The sequence below is a fragment of the Myxocyprinus asiaticus genome, chromosome 6, assembly GCF_019703515.2.
Source record: "Myxocyprinus asiaticus isolate MX2 ecotype Aquarium Trade chromosome 6, UBuf_Myxa_2, whole genome shotgun sequence".
Lineage (NCBI taxonomy): Eukaryota > Metazoa > Chordata > Actinopteri > Cypriniformes > Catostomidae > Myxocyprinus > Myxocyprinus asiaticus.
Window position 1 is genome coordinate 17,358,664 of NC_059349.1, and position 20,536 is coordinate 17,379,199.

The 20,536-nt window shown below is 37.8% G+C and overlaps 1 pseudogene; it reads right to left on the minus strand.

Moving 5' to 3' along the window:
- The window catches only part of LOC127442246 (MAGUK p55 subfamily member 7-like), an 84,521-nt pseudogene that overhangs the window by 51,623 nt on the left and 12,362 nt on the right, over positions 1 to 20,536 (minus strand).

Sequence of the window (20,536 nt, forward strand, 5' to 3'; positions counted from 1 at the left end):
TGTGTGTGTGTGTGTGTGTGTAAAGTTATTTTGGCTATGCCAATGAACAGGCCCAAAAATACAAATATAATTCAATAACTCTTCACAAACTCCAAACACTCAACTCACCAACTACTCCCACCACAAAATGGCTGCCTGGAGCTCTTTTATAGTGTTTGGCTCCTCCCACAAAGGAACATACCATTCTACAGGTGTATGTAATTAACAATAAGAAATAAGAAAAAAAACATTTCCAACATGCAACATATACATTAATAATATTAATCAAACATTGATTCATAAACATTGGAGACAAAACACATGAGAAATCTTAGTTTTCTGGATTTCCCTCCTTTGATGTCATAAGATGGATGTTCTCTTCTTATTGGGCAAATGGAAGCTTTAAATATGGCAGCTTCCCATGCACACAGGTTTGGCAGGTGAGAGGTGAACCAGAATGTAAGTACAACTGTGATTTAAATGCATATATCTGGTAAATGAACTAAATAAATGGTTAACATTTGTAAAGTGTTTTGTGTCCTTTTTTTGAGCATTAAACTGTATGAATCACTGAACATAAAACATTTAGACAAAATAAAATGAAATAAGAAAGAAAGAAAAACAATGCAAATAACAACGGGGAACAATGAAGGCATGTTACAACACATAAACAAAGCTACAAACACAAATCTACTGTGTTTTAACTGATGTATTTTTGCCGGCATAAATGCTGTGTTTGTGTGTGTAATGGTGGAAAATGTTCATGTGTGCACATATACCTTCTCAGTCCCTTCAAAATAAAAATCTTAGGTCACAGTTAGTCTGTGGCAAAGCCCTTTCACATTCTCTGATTCCCTATGAACAAATAGGCCATACAAAAAAAAAAAAAAAAAAAAAAAAAGGTGCTAAACTTTTAACGTTGTAGTAAACAAGATCACTATAACAAAACACCTGACTGAAAGAGTGGCAGAGGAATCGGGTCGTCTGTTAGCATCTTACCATAGGGGGGCACCAGAAACTCCACCTGCTGCCCTTCCTCACATGTTAAACATTATTCTAGGATCCGATAGCAGTCGTGGAACACAGACGATCGCCTCGCACCTTGCACCACATCTCGCACGTCTTTCTTTTCCTCTGTACATGTCTACCATGGATGTTCATATTTCCCCAGCCGAACAAGTAGCCACGCTCCAAACTCACACTACAGGTTGAGCTAGAAAGGGATGGTTGGAGCTGAGTGGGTCACTCAAAATATAAACGTCAATGTTTTGATAGTGCCTGGAAGGCTCAGTGTTTATACTTTTGGGGGAGGTAAACCTATGAATTGCTTAGTAGTCAATGAACAATAAAATGGGATATAGAACGTATTTTGATATATATATATATATATTAAAAAAAGTTACATACATAACTTGTCACAGCAACGTTTATGGCTAGAAAGGTTGAAAAACAGTGAAATGCACCAAAAGTATTCTCTGAGGCGTGTATACAGATGGAAAGCAAGAACATGTCCTGATACAACAGCTCAAGTCTTCCTGGACAAATTGATGAACTCAATGGTAAAATTAATTGCTGTGGACTGAGGGCCAGTGATAGGTTTTGTGTTCAATGACATAGAATTAAACCAAACAATTTATTAACTTCTAAAGCCACTGTTTGTATCGTCTAATCAATGCTCTACTCATCTGCAACATATGGGGTTAAGGGGGGTGGGGGGTTCACACATTTCTTCCCACTGTCTGAACTGCTTGAAGTGGGCAGTGGAGCAAGGTGGAGTGTGTTTGCGCATAAAACAGCACCGCTCTAGGCGAATATAGCGAAACAAGTTCTGATGCATCACAGACTGGACTTTTTCCCCCCATTGGAATCGAAGGTGTCAAGACACCGTTTAACCCCTTGTCCTTAACTTGCTTAACCATCAAGTCTCATTAGCAAGACCATGCTGGCTGACCAGTAGTTTTTTGCTGGTGAACAACATGGATATGCTGGTCCACCAGCTAAACCAGTACAAAATAATGCATCAGCCAGCATAGAAATGCATGCTGGACAAAGCTGTCTATTCAGCAGAGTGTTGTACAAATACTGCTCGATATATTGATATAGGATTGCCAAGCTTACCGGTGAATGTGTTTGACACTCTGGTTAGGTGAAACAGAGCTTCAGGCCTCTGTAAAACTACTCGTTTGCAGAGAAAACATATGAACTACATGAAAACCATTAACTATCACAGTCAGCTCTGTGATATTCCCCCTCCACACAAGTTCCACGTATTTCTCAATATCGCAAAGTTGTCTATTCAGAGTCATATCAAATAATACAGTAAACTTTCTAATATGTCACCATCATGTCACCAAGTACTGATTTTGCACAGGCACACAAAAAGCACATGCACAGCAGCTTGATAGATTCCCATCACTATTTACAGGCTACAGTACAGAACTGTCCCTACAAAATGGATTTGGTTCAGATTTTGAAGAGAATGATTGTTTTTCTTATGAGATTGAATGTTTGACTGAGGGAGTGTCAGACTGTGTCCGCTCTTGACTGTGTCTAATTCAACATTCAGAAGATGACAACATCTAAGCCTGACAGACAAGTCTGAGTTACACTCTGACAAAAAAGGGATTTAGTTTCTTCTGTCTAGACTTGGTGAAACTTAGAAATAGTCTGATTACGAAAGTTTTCTAACCTTTCCTGAAGCTGTCTAGAGGGAATCAGTCCAGCCCTGAGGTTGGCGTCACCGTGCCGTCTGGCCTGCAACCAGGTGTCATCTTCTTGGCTTACGATCTGTAACACATCTCCTCTCCTGAACTCCAACCCAGCATCCTTGCATGGAATAGCAGGATCTGCTTTGGGATCGTAGTCAAACAGTGCCCTCACAAAGATCTGAAAGAATTCACAAACACATTTTGATGTCACCAAGTTTGGTTTTGATTATGTGGAGTATAAAATGCATTGCAGAAAACCGTGCTCCATCTACACTTTGATTCAGCTAAAGGGACCTTGGCATCTTTGGTCTCCAGTTCTTCTTTGGTGCCTGGGATTACTTTGAAGGTCACTGCTCCTTCTGACTGGGCCTGGAGGATGTGATTATAAGACAGGTCCAAGGAAAGCTCACGAGCTACAGATTGAATCTCACATTCAATAATATGCATGAACAGAGACAGAATGCAGAACTGTTGTCCTTAAGAAAATCCTCAAAATCAAACACATCACTTTAAATTAATGCACAGATACACATATGTACACAAAAGAAATGTTCAAATACATGCCCCCCCCCACCACACACACACACATACAAAGAGAGGCATACTAGTATGGGAATAATTTCCTCTAGGTTCTGTTACTCCATTGGATCTCCATTGACTTCTTTAGCTCATCACCCTCATGAATTAGACCTGAAACATTTATCAGTGGCACAATGAGTTAGAAAGCAATTAAGCAGAATAAATTATATTGAAATTCATGTATTTTTTCTGTTTTTTACAAATATATCTGTGTATGAAGTATGCCGATATTGATATTGATATGGAAGATGCATAGGTATGATTAGCAACGTATAGACTGATGTTTCTTCAAATTTGGTCACCGGGGTTGATTTTTATTAAAACGACCAGATTGCAACTCTTTTGTTTTTATTATATACAGGTCACATTAAAACTTACTTGGAAACTTTTAACCATGCCTTCATCATTTTTATTTGATAATTTTCAAATGCCTTTTAAGTATAAATGTAACTGTGTTACCCTTGTCCCAGACCCAGACTTTCAATATGAAACTGTCAGAACCCATTAAAATCTGAATTATTTATGTCTAAAACTATGAAAAAAGTTATATAAACAAACTTTTCAATGTTTAATGTGTAACTTGTTTACTAAGTTGGCAAAAGTATCAGTGGAGAGCATGCTTGAGATGAAATATGAGACATGGATGTTTGAGGAAAACAAAGAAAAATCAAGGTAAATATTACTTATGAGCAGACTGTTTTACACACTACATAATTTGAGATGTGGTGCAAAATGACACTAGAAAAATGACATAAAGGAGATAAATCTCCTGTAATGCATGTATATGCACATTTGGACATTATTAGTAGACAGATAAAGAGTGTGAAAAATGTTTTAACAGGACTAGAAGCCACAGGGTTAAAAAAAAAAAAAAAAATGCCATAAGTTGAAGAAACACCCATACATTATCATTTAGCCTGTGTTTTTTTCTCTCTCTCTCTCATTTAAGTGACTTGCAGACTGTCTCATCACTGTCACGACTGCTATGTTGATCGGAACTGCACCCAAGAATTTCACACACCATTGCACTTGTGTATATGGCTGTGTGACAATAAAAGTGATTTGATTTGATTTGATTTGATTAAGTGCAGGGACCAACAGCCCAGAGCAATCTGAGTTGAAGACTTCACTCTTAAAAATAAATGTTCTTCGATGTTTCTTTGCAACACCTTAGGCTTAGCATCTCAGGTACCCTCTTCTTATTAAGAAATATTTTTCACAGTATAATGTTCCTGAATTGGCTATATAGTTCCTTGCAGGACTATGTTTCCTTGATGTTAATGATCTTACATTACAGGTTCTTCACATCAGTTGTTTTGTTTGTGTTTTTTTTTTTTTTCCTCTTTAAAGCACCAGTACATAGATGTTTTTCTGAAGAGCTAGAGAATAAAAAGCTATTTGTGGGACTTTTGGGCTCTTCTAGGTAATCAGGCTGTATAATGTTTTTTGCATTCTAATTGGAACCTTTATTTTTGAGTGTTGATCAAGGACACAATGGTGATACTGTATATAGAGCTTGTAATACATTTAAAATGTTTCTCACCACTTAGATCAGCAGCTCCTCCTCTCATGATCCGAGCCACTACTAGTGCTCCAGTGGACTCATCCCTCTTTATGGTGGCTCCCTGGAACAGAGAAATGTTTATCGAGGGCCCGTAAACTGTCGTTCAGAAATACAAATCTTAAGGTTCCATTATTTATTCAAAGCAAATCGACTGTAAAACTCAAGTTCATAGATCTGGAGGGACCAATTTCAAGCAAACAATTCAAGTTTGCCTTGTAAATCAATATGTGACTGTCAAGACATGTCCAAGTAGAAATCTGGATGAAAATACCTTCAGAGAGGTGCGATTCAGGTGAAAATATCATAATAGGAATCTTAATAAAGTTATGCAGGCTGCGTGTTAAATGTTGCATGAGACCATAATGAAAAATGTCAATCCTGATGAGGGAAATTCTATTCTTGAAGGCACAAATTAAGACAAGAAAGCTTTTGTTTAAATCACAAAGCTTGTTGACATTATATGTCAAACATCTGATACATTTCTTTTGGTGTCTAAAGGAAAAAAATCAGCAGCCGGTGAAATTAATCTTTCAGGTTCATTGGATCCAAACACACATAAGGTTTGGCCTTGATGAATTAGATACACGTCTGTGTTTTGCCTCAATTCCATATACATTAGCATGATCTCATATCACATCAATTTCTCATTTAGAGAAAAGAATCATTGGTGTTTTATTCATGTAACAAAACATGTGCATCGACTCCCAGTGCGGCCAACACACCCACCATGACCACCATACCACAGCTGATCTTACAGTGTTTAGGTTAAACCCTTCAAAACATATTAACAACTTGCTGAGTCCTAAAATAAACTATAGTCCAAGCTATGGTGAAGCGAACACTTCAGTCCTTACAGGGCCTCTTAGATCACTGGTTTCATAGGGCCACTCGAAGCTCCAACAAGCTTGTGGAGAAGCAGACAATGAGATACATGATGGTAAAACTCATCAGGCTGCATGGGGCACTGATAGAGGAGTTAGGAGGCCCTGCATACTTCTTTGACCATGGGAGAAGACAAAATGGCCTGTTGTTCTTAATCACAGGGCTCAAGCCCCCTATCAGAGGCACAAAATGGTCTGTGGAGAACTTTCTAGTGATTTTGCAGGAGGGGAGCTGCTTTTTAAATAGAGAATGGAGAAACCATGACCCAGTGTTTATAACTCTCTACCCATGGTGTGGAGAAAATAGATGTGCTCTGGTGTGTGCCTCTATGAAATGGCGTGTTTAGAGAAAGAGCGATCAGATTTAAGGTTCATGTAGCCCCCTGGCAACACAAATGTTCATCTATGAAAGGTAACAATCATTTGTCAGTCTGACAGAGTTGAAATGTACTTACAGGTCATACTGCCACTACAGACGGTGCTTTAACATGCAATCAATTCTTGCAGGGTTATTTGGCATTGATCAACCCGGATTATGGGCAATATAGCTATATTTAATCTCATTAAGGTGGCTATATAGATCACTGCAGATACATTGAGAAACAACAGGCTCATGTGCTAAAAGCTCATATGGATGGAAGGATCGATAGATAGATGGACAGACAGATACAGTCATGTGAAAAAGAAAGTACACCTCCTTGAATTCTATGGTTTTACATATCAGGACATAATAAAAATCATCTGGTCCTTAGCAGGTCTTACAATTATGTAAATACAACCTCAGATGAACAACAACACATGACATATTACACAGTGTATTTACTAACAAAAATAAAGCCAAAATGGAGAAGCCATGTGTGAAAAACTAAGTACACCTTATGATTCAATAGCTTGTAGAACCACCTTTAGCAGCAATAACTTCAAGTAATCGTTTTCTGTATGACTTTATCAGTCTCTCACATCGTTGTGGAGGAATTTTGGCCCACTCTTCTTTACAACATTGCTTCAGTTCATTGAGGTTTGCGGGCATTTGTTTATGCACAGCTCTCTTAAGGTCCCGTGACAGCATTTCAATCGGGTTGAGGTCTGGACTTTGACTGGGCCATTGCAACATCTTGATTCTTTTCTTTTTCAGCCATTCTGTTGTAGATTTGCTGGTGTGCTTGGGATCATTGTGCTGTTGCATAACCCAATTTCAGCCAAGCTTTAGCTGTCGGACAGATGGCCGCACATTTGACTCTAGAATATTTTGGTATACAAAGGAGTTCATGGTCGACTCAATGACTGCAAGGTGTCCAGGTCCTGTGGCTGCAAAACAAGCCCAAGTCATCACCCCTCCACCACCGTGCTTGACAGTTGGTATGAGGTGTTTGTGCTAATATGCATTGTTTGGCTTTCATCAAACGTGGCCCTGGCATTATGGCCAAACATCTACACTTTGGTCTCATCTGTCCAAAGGACATTGTTCCAGAAGTCTTGTGGTTTGTTCAGATGCAACTTTGCAAACCTAAGCCATTCTGCCATGTTCTTTTTAGAGAGAAGAGGCTTTCTCCTGGCAACCCTTCCAAACAAACCATACTTGTTCAGTCTTTTTCTAATTGTACTGTCGTGAACTTTAACATGCTAACTGAGGCCTGTAGAGTCTGAGATGTAACGCTTGGGTTTTTTGCAATTTCTCTGAGCATTGCACTTTCTGACCTTGGGGTGATTTTGCTGGGACGTCCACTCCTGGGAAGATTGGCAACTGTCTTGAATGTTTTCCACTTGTGAATAATCTTTCTCACTGTAGAATGATGGACTTTAAATTGTTTGGAAATGGCCTTATAACCCTTCCCAGATTGATGGGCAGCAACAATTGCTTCTCCAAGATCATTGCTGATGTCTTTCCTCCTTGGCATTGTGTTAACACACACACACACATGAATGCTCCAGACCAGCAAACTGCTAAAACTTCAGCTTTTATAGAGGCGGTCACACTTGCTGATGATCAATTAATCAAGGGCATTTGATTAGCAGCACCTGGCTACTGCTTAGCCTCTTAATTCCGATTGAATCATAAGGTGTACTTAGCTTTTCACACATGGCTTCTCCATTTTGGCTTTATTTTTGTTAAATAAATCATGACACGGTGTAATATGTCATGTGTTGTTGTTCATCTGAGTTTGTATTTACCTAATTTTAAGACCTGCTAAGGACCAGATGATTTTTATTATGTCCTGATATGTAAAACCATAGAATTCAAGGGGGGGTGTACTTTCTTGTTCACATACGATAGATAGATAGATAGATAGATAGATAGATAGATAGATAGATAGACAGATAGATAGATAGATAGATAGATAGATAGATAGATGGATGACTGGTTTTTGACTTACGACATGTACACATCAGTCTCTGTCAAATAACATGAGCCCCTTAATAATTCATCATAGACTGTTACATTCCAATCACAATCATGGCAGACAACAGGTGGAAAAAAAAATATTCAGTCCAGTAAACGGATGGCACGGAGGGACTCTTCGTCACGGATGTACAAAAAATGATGATACATTTTCCGTTCATTTTCTGGAATCCTTTCAAATGGCTGCCTCCTTCTGCATTACTCACCAGATGTTATAGATGAAAGGAGTCAAAATGGGGAATAAATTAATTTTACAAGCTATGCATTATGATTGGGAAGGCTGCCACATTGTATGTCAGAATGCAACAGCTAACCCACAATAAAAAGATAAACCTTGCTTGAGAGGGTTTGTTCTGAAGTTGTGCGTTTTATTTGGCGAGTGCTGTACTGTGTTTCCTATTTGTATTGAAAAGCATCACATCTAAGTAACACAAATGTACGAGCAGATGTTTTTGTTCAGTGATGGAAAATATGATTCTGGAGGTAGAGCTGAGGGCAAGACTGATCCAGGTTCCGCTTTGATACTCTTTACTATTATAATCCAAATCTTGACTCTAAATGCGTGACTTAATGGTGTTCTGGTGATTCTAATCAAAAGCAATTTTGTGAAGTTGTCCAGATCAATTTCAGTGCCATGACCCTAATCTAAACATAAAGAATAACTCACAGTATAATTTATGGAAAGTTAACCAATGAATGGCATAGGGCTTAGTCAAACAATAGTCTTAAGATATTACAATTGTATATTCTGAGTTATCCCCATGTAGAGGTATATGACCATTTGACATGGTTCAAGGCAGACACATGCACTTTAAATTTAAACCTGAAGCAGAGCTCTCCCTTGGATTTATCAATATGTTGATGGTCCAGAATATCTTAACTGCAGAGTTTCTACTTTTGTAACCTGTTAATTCAAACCATCTTAACAGTACTCTATAGACAGGCTGCATTCTTTTTTTTTTTTTCTCCCCTTTTTGGAAGTCCCAATTCCCAATGTGCTGTAGGTCCTCGTGGTGGCATAGTGACATGCCTCAATCCAGGCGGCAGAGGACGTATCTCAGTTGCATCCACATCTGAGACCGTCAATCCACACATCTTATCACGTGGTTTGTTGAGCACATTACCACAGAGACCTAGCACATGTGGAGGCTCAAACTATTCTCCACGGCATCCATGCACAACTCACCACGTGCCCCACCGAGAGCAAGAACCACATTATAGTGACCACGAGGAGGTTAACCCAACGTGACTCTACCCACCCTAGCAACCCAGCCAACTGGTTGCTTAGGAAGCCTGACTGGAGGCACTCAGCACGCCCTGGATTCGAACTTGGGACTCCAGGTGTGGTAGACAGCGTCTTTACTTGCTGAGCTACCCAGGCCCCCGACAGGCTGCATTCTTATTATTTTTATTTTTGTTAACCAGAGGTACCCACCAGATATTATGGAAGTAATAAGGTAAAGCAGGCGTTGATGTGTTGTTGTGGAGGTGGTCAGATGCAAATGTCTACCACAGTGTGACATCACAATGTGGAGGAAGTAGAGAACGAGTCATTTGGCAGCTTGGTTTCTACAAATGTTCTTTTTGCAGTGAGGAGACAGTTTTGAGTTCTGAAACTTAGAGTAGGTTATTATAGTACAATGACAAGTAAAATTTGATTCTTCGTGTCATGACCCCTTTAAGATTCTGCACTGTTTTTTAGGTCACTAATCAAATGCAATCAAATATGTGATTTTGATCATGTTAACTCCTTTGTACAAAAGGTCAGATTTTCTTGCTTCCATTGAAGCACACAAGAAGCTCTTGGAACATTCTCAAATCATCCTGGATAACATGGATCATCAGGTTTTGCACAAATTTGTGAAGTCCAGGCCAACTCTTTTTAAAGCAAAAGGGGAACACACTGTAGGCCTTTACTGGTTGTTTAGATCAGTGTTACTATCAGAAATAATTAATAATTATTTCTTTAGTTATTAATTAATATTTAAATTAATTAATTGAATCTAACTCATTAAAACCTCATGGGGCTCCAGTAAATGTAGTGTGCTACGTTTAGGAGCGGGTTTGGTTATTAGCAATAATTAATAATTATCAAAGACAAATATTAATTATTAAAATCAATAGAACATTGATGAGAATCAATGTTAGCTTTTTCTAATCCTTTAAATCAACAATTATCAAAAATAATCGTTAATTGTTAACATCGATGAAACATTCATTAAAATTAACACTAGCTTATTGATCATTCAAATTCAACAATCATCACAAGATAATGATCAATTATCAAAAATCAATAGAATATTAATAAGGATTAACATTGACAGGGCACCACCCTGGAATCAGGGACTAATAACCAGATAGTATAACAGTCTCAATATTAGATTGTTTTCTTAGGAATATCGACATCCGAAGAATATCGATTTTCAGGAAAAAAACAATGAATGAAGGCTTGAATCTGAGCACTGACATCCCGTCAGCATGACACAGGCGTATGCAAAACAAACCAAAACACTTCTCTTTGTAATATAAACAAAGTTTATTTATGCAGTAATATCAATTAATAATTAATACAATGCAGTCGATAAACTTCCGACTTACAACTACAAACTAAACAGTGATATGATTAGATATGGAAATCAAAATAATCCTATAACACATGAGGGTGTGTGTGTGTGTGTGAGAGCGAGTGTGTGTGTGTGTGTAAGGAGGGACGCGCACAAAATGGCGGACGTGACTCTCGTGAAGAGTATGTCATGCGAGACTTCCAGCCAGGGAGTATGGCCGCGAATGTGGGCGGAGAGAAACCAGTCAATGGCATCTACCAGTTACCGTGTGTATTCGCTTATACGATAGCTTAGGGACAAAGCTGAGCTTTAGCACGAAGCTATCTTCGAGCCAAAAATGTGTGCCAGAATGTTTGTAAGGGGTCGCGCGCGTGTGTGTGTGTGTGGTTAGTACGAGCGAGAGAGAGAGAGAATAAGGTGATGGCCCTAAAGCCGATTTTGCGATCGTGGGAGAGAAAGCAGCTGTTAGTTTATCGCTCAGAGACGCGGTGGACGGCTCGTAAAAGTCCCGTGTTCTTTGACTCTTTAATGGATAAACTCAGTTTGCTGGTCTCACCCGCAATGGCGAAAATGCACAACAGTCCAATTTGGTTGGACCACAATACAGCAAAACAAATTTGTGATAATTAATACCCTGAGTATTAATAATGAGCGGACATGGCGGTCCGTAAACTGTACAAGCAAAAACCTTGAAACACAAGAATAACACACTATAATATTCTATCTCTGCCCAGACGTAAACCTCTTACTTGAATCGCATGAGGATGCAGAATGTGTGTTCATCCGTCCTTTAACTCAGACTCGGTTTCTCGAGGCTCGGGTGATGACGGGAGGCCGTTTCCTCGCTCTGTCGGCGGGCACGGCTGCTGATTCTCGGCGGGCTGGTGGAGAACTCAGAAATGTCAACTTGATTGAAATCTTTAATCTTTTCACTTCTGCAGGCAAACGGATGAAGATGCGGATTGCTCGGCGGTCTCCTTCGGATCCGTTAGAGTGTTTGGTTGAACACAAAGTAATCTCAGCTCGTCCAGCGAGATGGAGATTGTATGGCCACAGTTTCAAATCAGATGTAACTTCCTTGTGCCACGAAGCTGCACCTGAGAGCAGCGATGAGCTGCGTCTACACACAAGCAAAGTTGCTGGAAGCAAATCCCGGAAGAATTTCAGAGGTATTTCTACTACTGATGATGTCATGGTTTGAGGTGCGTTCTGTTGTGTGCCTCATCCAATAGGGTTGAGAGTTCGATCCTTTAGTGAGCAAGGCTTCATGGGATTTGTAGTCTGTTTTGGACTCCCTTTGTTTGATTTTGGCGCGATTTTTATCAGTAAGATTTACGACTTGGTATGTGGGGGCTGAGTTAGGTTTTACGACTGTGTTAGGCCTGCCTTTGTCTTCTATCTGAATACATGAGGCCCAACAACACCAAAGACTAAGAAATTCTGAAATTCCTAGTAATTTTTCAGTTCAACTTAATTCTTATTAATTTTTCAGTTCAACTTTTCATTTGCTTTCAATGTACATGGGTATTTGACATACTGTTGGGAAGTTAAGGTGTCCTGCAGTGTGAGATGTTTTACTCAATCTATTATTTTTACAGCATTTTTCTAATTCTTTCATAATTATTTTATCATATAATTATAGAGATGGACATGAGACTGTTGTTTCTCAATGTATCTGCATAGTGATCTATATAGCCACCACAAAAACATGGCTATATTTCCCATCATCAGGGCTGATCAATGCCAAATAACCCTGCAAGAATTGTCTGTAGTGGCAGTATGACCTGAGAGACAACAAAGAATATGGCGACCAGTCACAGCACCTAAACTATCAACATTCTCTCATACATTCATAAAAATGTAAACCTAAAATCTTGAGGTTGATACAAAATAAATACAAAATCATGGACATGTTATACATCAACTATTCATATCCATAGTAAAAGTGGTGTAAAGTCAGAAGACAAGTGAACAATCAGCACTGTTGACTGGTCTTCTCCCTTGGCTTGATAAAGACTCTTTCCACAATGAATATCACCTCACTCAATATCACCTCAACTCACTCATAAAATGTGAGAGCTAAACAAATGATCCAAGAACAAACATATCATTAAACTTATCATCAGTAAAGCTGTCAAGGCCCTTAACAGTAAAACTCCTGAACTTAATGCGTGGGTCTGGTTTTTAAGGGTTACAGTGCTGAAGGTGACTTATTTTCTTTTGTCTTTGTCTTTTCAAGTGCATGACTAGTGTCTTTTGTAAGAGAAAACTTAATTTCTATATTTTGTCAACTATATATGATTATGTTTCAATCATCTGCTCCAACAGAAAAACATGCATGTCTAATGCAGACGACTTGAAAGGAAAGAAACGCATCATTTGGATTAATTTTCCCAAAAAATGGTATTCATGTGTCTTTGGTCTAGAGACAACAGCCCATCATCAAAGCAGGAATTCATTCATCTGCTTCTACTTTCAAGTTAGTCAGAGATAGTCACGCTCCTTTGTGTTCCATCCTCCACCTTTCTCATGATCACAAACAAATCTTTACGCAAATGTACAGTGTCGTTCAAAGAGTCCACTATTAAAAATGCATTGATTTTGATGTTTTTTTATTCATAACAAAAAGTTGAAAAATTTGAATTTCTTACTATTTGGTATGTCCTCCTTTTATTTGAATGGATATTCTGGATTCAATGCAAGTTGAGCTCAATCGACAGCATTTGTGGCATAATGTGCAATACCACAAAAATGTATAAAAATAAAAAAACTGGGGTTACTGGGGGGCCTGGGTAGCTCAGTGAGTAAAGACGCTGACTACCACCCTGGAGTCGAATTCGAATCCAGGGTGTGCTGAGTGACTAGAGCCAGGTCTCCTAAGCAATCAAATTGGCCCAGTTGCTAGGGAGGGTAGAGTCACATGAGGCATTGGGCTCCTCGTGGTTGCTATAATGTGGTTCGCTCTCAGTGGGGCACGTGGTGAGTTGTACGTGGATGCCGCGGAGAATAGCGTGAATCCTCCACACGCGCTAGGCATGTGATAAGATGCGTGGATTGATGGTCTCAGACGCGGAGGCAACTGAGATTCGTCCTCTGCCACCCGGATTGAGGTGAGTCACTATGCCACCATGAGGACCTAGAGCACATTGGGAATTGGGCATTCCAAATTGGGGAGTACAGAGTACAGTGAGGTACTAAAAATGGAAGTGAATGGGGCCAATCCATAAACATTAAAATACTCACTGTTTCAAAAGTATAGCCACAAGATGTAAACAATATGCATGTTAACATGATTTTAGTGTGCTAAAATCTCTTACTAACCTTTTCTATGTAAAGTTATAGTCAATTTTACAACATTGTTGTGATGACATTGTAATGTCAACAAACCCTAAAAGCCTAAAATGACTGTAAAAATTATGATTTAAACAACTTTGCAGCTCAAATATATATGTTTTCTAAGAAAATAATTAATGTAAATGCTTTTATAAAATTATAATCTTCACATTTCTGCCTTTACACCCTCCAAAAATGTGGCCCCATTTACTTCCATTGTAAGTGCCTCACTGTAGCCTGATTTTTTTCTTTTTTCTTTTTCTTTTTTTAAAAAAAGGAGGGACGAGTCGTAATTATTATTTTTTTTTTTTTTGTGGTAATCAATATAATGTTGCAAATGCTGTCAATTGAACCAAGAATATTCTTTTAATGACAGCATGCACTCGAGCTGGCATGGACTCCACAATTTGTGCAAAGCCTGATGATCCAAGCAAAGAAAAGAAGCAAAGAAATCTGTACATTTTTAGTACATGAGTTAACATAGTCAATGTCACCAATTTGCTTATTGTTTGTGATCTAGAAATAGTGCATAATCTTAAATATTTATTATTCATTTACATTATATATATATTTTTTCCCAAATCCTAAAACATTCTGCTTATTTCGAGGTTTAAACATATTTTGAATCCCAGATTTTCAATATGGACTTCTGAACTACACTGTATGTTCTCTTCTCACCCATAAATGAGGGTTGAAGAGCAGGTATAACAGCTCTGTCGTCTCTGTGAAGGCGACTTCGTCATGCAGCTCCTCTGCCAACTGGAACAAAAGGCAAATATTATCAAAGGTGAAAGACATTCAACATTCACCACTTAATAATCTCTATACAGTCTGTATAATATAATGTACAAATAATTAATATGCCATCTTGGTAAGAATTAGTCTCTTAATGAACCACTGACCATCCTATTTAGATTAGTTTATGCTCCAGGTATCATGAAACGATTTGGTGCCAGTTTGCTTTGAAAGTACTTGGGAGTCTAGTTCAATCGATCCAAGCCCACTTGACAATATAATGTGAGTGTCTGCATAGCAGGTCAAAAATCCACAGTACCAGGAGCCCTGGAGAAATGTGTGGCTCAGCCAAAACAGCGACCAACTAGACTGAATGTGGTTGTGAGTGACACCGGACCTGACATTAAACATACATTAAATCTCCAAAACAGAAATTTTACACTGAGCTGCAACATAAGGAAAACACTTTTAACGGCTTAATGCTCCAAAATATCCCTCTCATTTTTAGGCAAAGGGAAAATGGAAAGTGATATCACTTTAAACCTACTCTTTGCCTTAATGAAATATGGCATATACAGTCACAGGCTGGAGATAATCTTCTGTTTTAGAAGTCTCTGCAGAATTGAGCTGATACCAGCACACAGAAAGGGCTGATTGTTTCTGCAAGATGTGCAAGGAAGTGGAATTAAAAAAGTTTTTATAATAAAAGTTTTAATACTAATAAAGGGAGATAACTGTAAAGAGAATGGACAGAGACTTAAAGGGAAAGCTCACACAAGAAAATAAATCTTTCTTCCGTGGAACACAAAAAGAGATGTTAAGCAGAATATTTAGTCTCATACAGCTTTCACTTTCATTGTAAGGAAAAGTAAGGAAAGTGAATGGTGACTAAGACTGTCGATATGTAATATTCTCCCTTTTTGTCATAGGGGAGTCATACGGGTCGTAAATAACATGAATTCAGTAAATGATGGCAGAATTTTCATGCCTTTAACTAAAATCCAACTGATAACATAAACATCATATACTTTTGCTATATGATTGAAAATTACAGTTTAAGAGTCAAGTGGATATTTGGTCATGTCAGGCATTGATACACATAAAAGACATTTTGGCACTGAATATATACAACACTTGCCAAACCACTATTTTCATAAAAATAAGACAATAAATAAGTGAAAGTCTGTGTAAATGCATGTATGTTTATGTAACTCTAGTATTTACTAGTTATCCCTTTCAGTACGCTTCAGACAGACAACACTAGACAGACTAAAGATCTTGCAACTGAAACCTCTTCCAGCTCAACTGGATTGTCTGCACACTCTGGTCTGCAGACAAAGACCACAAGATGCCCCAGAGGAGCACTTACCTCTTGAGCCAGGCCCTGTGTGCTATCCAGCAGTGGAGCAGGTCGCAGTGCCTTGTACTTCTGCAGCCTATCATAGACCTGTGATCAGAGGAGAAGTGGCATTAGACTGCAGACCGATGTAATGTGGCCCATTGAGGTGCCACTCACGCTTTTCACCCACAACCCCGAAATTCATCTAGTAGCAAAATGTGACAAATAAGGTTGTCTAACCGAGGCAATAAACATAAGAAATGTTTAAAAATCTTGTTCTGTGCAGTTCATAAGTTCATAAAAAGTAATCTTTGTGTCCATGATGGTTTAATATATTTTTTAAACATTTAAAGCATTTTCTAAAAAAAAAAAAAAAAAAAAAAAAAAAAGGATATTTAGTTAAAAAATGTAAAATGGTGTAACGATCAAGTAAAACTTATTGAATTAATTTCCTTGCACCTTGCGAGTGTACGCAACTTCATCGTTAATTAAAAAAAAATAATTTTCAAACGTATTTTTCAAGGTACATTTGTTTTTCGTGAATATCAAGACGTTGTCTCAGGGTTACTCCATTTGACCTGAACAAAAAAGGCTGTTTCATAAAAATAAAAATGAAAAAAGAGTTAAAAACATCATACAGTCATGAGGGTCTTAAAGGCATATTTCACCCAAAAATGAGAATTCTCTCATTATTTGCTCACCCTCATGCCATCCCAGATGTGTATGACTTTCTTTCTTCTACTGAACACAAACAAAAAATTTTAGAAGAATATTTCAGCTCTGTAGGTCCATACAATGCAAGTGAATGGTGACCAGACATTTGAAGCTCCAAAAAGCACATATGTGAAAGTGAAAGTAAACAGGCACCACATGTGACTTTCAGATGTAAATGTGAAAGTGGAGATTTAGAGTAAAAAAAGGACTTAAATATTGCTCTTTCCACACCTATCATATTGCTTCTGAAGATATAGATTTAACCACTTGAGTCATATGGATTACTTTTATGCTGCCTTTATGTGCTTTTTGGAGCTTCAAAGTTTTGGTCACCATCCACTTGCATTGAAAGGACCTACAGAGTTGAAATATTCTTCTAAAATTGTTTTCAGCAGAAGAAAGAAAGTCATACACATCTGGGATGGCATGAGGGTGAGTAAATGATGAGAGAATGTTCATTTTTTGGTGAACTACCCTTTAAGCGGTCCTCTGTTTTGTTTTGTTTTTTTGTTTTATTGTCACATGACAACAAATGGCTACCTGCATGTTGGTTACAGAGTCTGAACTTAATTTGATTGACTAAAGTTTTTCAAATATTAATAATATTTAAGGAAAATTGTTGTACTGCTTATTTATTTCCAAAACTGCAAACATAATTTTTTTTTTTTCAAGAATTTCAGCTTTTAATTAATTTTTTTGTTTGTTTATTTATTTACTGTCTCAGTTACATCACTTAGAATTGTTTTTCTTTGGTATAAAAATGACTTTGAACTCAGAAATTGAAAACATATTCAACATCATAGTAGAGGTGTTTTCAAGTAATTATTTTGTGTTATCATAATTGTTTTATGTTTTTTGACCTGCACAAAAAAAAATTGCATCACGTTATTGACCTTATTATCTGAGTAATATATCACACAGTGTCACCAGGCCTGAGAATCTGTTGAGCAGACAAGCCACCAGACTGTGTTAAATCATTCAAAGACATTCAAATAAAACAAAAGAAAAAAGCTTCAAGAAAAAGCCATTTGTTTGTCCATTGGCTGGATTTCATGTACAGCTCAGGCAATGGGAAAGATGTAATCATATTTACGGCCCTCACACAGCTAACAGTGCTCATAAAAACATGTTTCACAACAGCTGTATTAAGTAAAAGAATGTTACTTTTTATTTAAACAATGATATCACACACTGAAAACCTCTACATGTAGGGATGTAGGTATGGGGCAGAGACCGGATCCACAAAACTGCCCATAAATTTTCTCGACACACTGGCTGTCTCTGTATTTCCACTAGCCAAAATTCACACCTTACACAGAGGTAGGCCAAAAAATCATTTGAATTCAAGAAGCTAAGTAAATATATAAAATATTTATTTTCACAACATAAATCACTTGTAATTCTTTCCAATTACAAAGCTGCAGGGAAATATTAAAAGCCCAGTGATGTGCGATTCTTATCCAGTTATATTCAGATTCTTATGGTACATTTCTTGTAAAGATTCTTTTTGTTTGTAATTGCTTATTTTCCAACAGAAAAGAGTCAGATTTCCTTTACAGTCACATGGTAGTGCCTTGGAAAAAACAGGAACATTTTGTTCACGCATACTTAGTATAATCCTTTAGTTGCATGTTTGTGTTCTGCTCTGAGATGGATTCTGACATTAGTTGGAACATGCTGTGTGGTGAGAATTGGTGTATCAATCTAAGATATTTCAGACTGACACAGAAATGTTGTGCTCGATTCGTAAATAATCATAGCATGCCTCTAGGGAGACACTTGTCTATGTAAAAAACACATAACTTTGACAGGGTCCCTCAGCAGGTGGGTGCTTGCAAGTTTGTGTGAGTGTACGTCTCATGACAGCATGATGGTGCATTCATGTAGACTACAATGGAAAAGTATTAGTACATTTTGAGAATACAGTATAATGTAGGTATTCACAAATATGACAGCTATCAATATGGCAGCCAGTGTTTCTCTGTATAGATTCTCTATATACTTAAACATTTTCTGTAACACTGATATAAATTTTTTATGAAACAATTTTCAGAGCGGTTTTGTAGTCTATGTCCGATCAAATGGAAAATCTGATTGTATCTTTGCATTACAAGACCAACTTTCCGCAAGAGCACTGAACACTTAAAAGCTACACGTGACTCATTGAACCAAGCACTCAGCAGTCCAGCTGAGCTCTGTTTGCACTTTTATCGCAGTCTCCCCTTCCCCTTCGACCTCTCCTGCCTCCCTCCCTCCTCACCTCCCCCTCTCTTTGTGTCACAGACAGCATGTGCTGGATTCATTAAACCCGTCTGCCAGCAAATGATGATGCTGGGTGTACACTCGCTGCAGTGTTTAGAGAACTCAGCTTACAACAGATTTCATCAGGAACAAATGCCAGTGTGCCCATTACTTGAGCCTGAGTAAGTGAGTGAGTGAATAAATGAGTGAGTGAGTGAGTGAGTGAGTGAATGAATGAATGAATAAACAAGTGAGCGAGCAAGTGAATAAATATGTGAGTGTGAATGAATGGGTGATTGAATAAATTAGAGAGTGAATATGTGAGTTAGTGAGTAAGTGAGTGATTGAGTGGGCAAATATATGAATGAGTGAATGATTAAAGGGATAGTTCACCCAAAAATGAAAATTCTCTCATTATTTACTCACCTTCATGACATCCCAGATGTGCATGACTTTCTTTCTTGTGCTGAACACAAACAAACATTTTTAGAAGAATATTTCAGCTCTGTAGGTCCATACAATGCAAGTGAATGAGTACCTACATTTTGAAGCTCCAAAATGCACATAAAGGCAGCATAAAAGTAATCCATAAGACTCCAGTGGTTAAATCCATATCTTCAGACGTGATATGATAAGTGTGGGTAAGAAAAATATCAATATTTATGTTGTTTGTTACTATAAATTCTCCTCCCTGGCCAGTCACCAAAAACAAAAGAAGAAGAATTTGTCAGTGAAAATGGAGATTGATGGTAAAAAAGGACTTAAATATTGATCTGTTTCTCACCTACACTATCATATCGCTTCTGTAGGTATGGATTTAACCACTGGATTATTTTCCATTTAAAATCCATTTAAGTAATGGATTACTTTTATTCTGCCTTTATGTCATATCTGGAGCTTCAAAATTTTGGTACCCATTTATTTGCATTGTGAGGACCTACAGAGCTGAAATACTCTTCTAAAAATCTTTGTTTGTGTTCAGCAGAAGAAAGAAAGTCATATACATCTGGAATGGCATGAGGGTGAGTAAATGATCAGAGAATTTTCATTTTTAGGTGAACTATCCCTTTAAGTAAATGAAGCTATATTGTATTTTGTTATGGTCAAGCAGATGGAACCAACTGAACTGAATAATTTTACCCATGCAGTTCAAGTCACAGCAATGGCAAAGAGCAGTCACTTAAGTGGGCTAACACTAACCCACTCATCTTTAGTATATTTGGTTGCAGCTAAAATAAAGTCTGACCTTAATAAGCAGATGCAGAGTATTACACATGAGCATGTCCAGTAGAAAAGTGCTGTCCTCTGTGGTGTCCATGTGAGACTCCAGCCCATAAAGCAAAGAGGCCAGCAGCCTACACACACCTGATGTGAAAGATGTGAAAGATGAAGGAGAGGACTACAATAAAGTGTACACACAAATAAGTAATATATCTGTATATATATATATATATATATATATATATATATATATATATATATATATATATATATATAT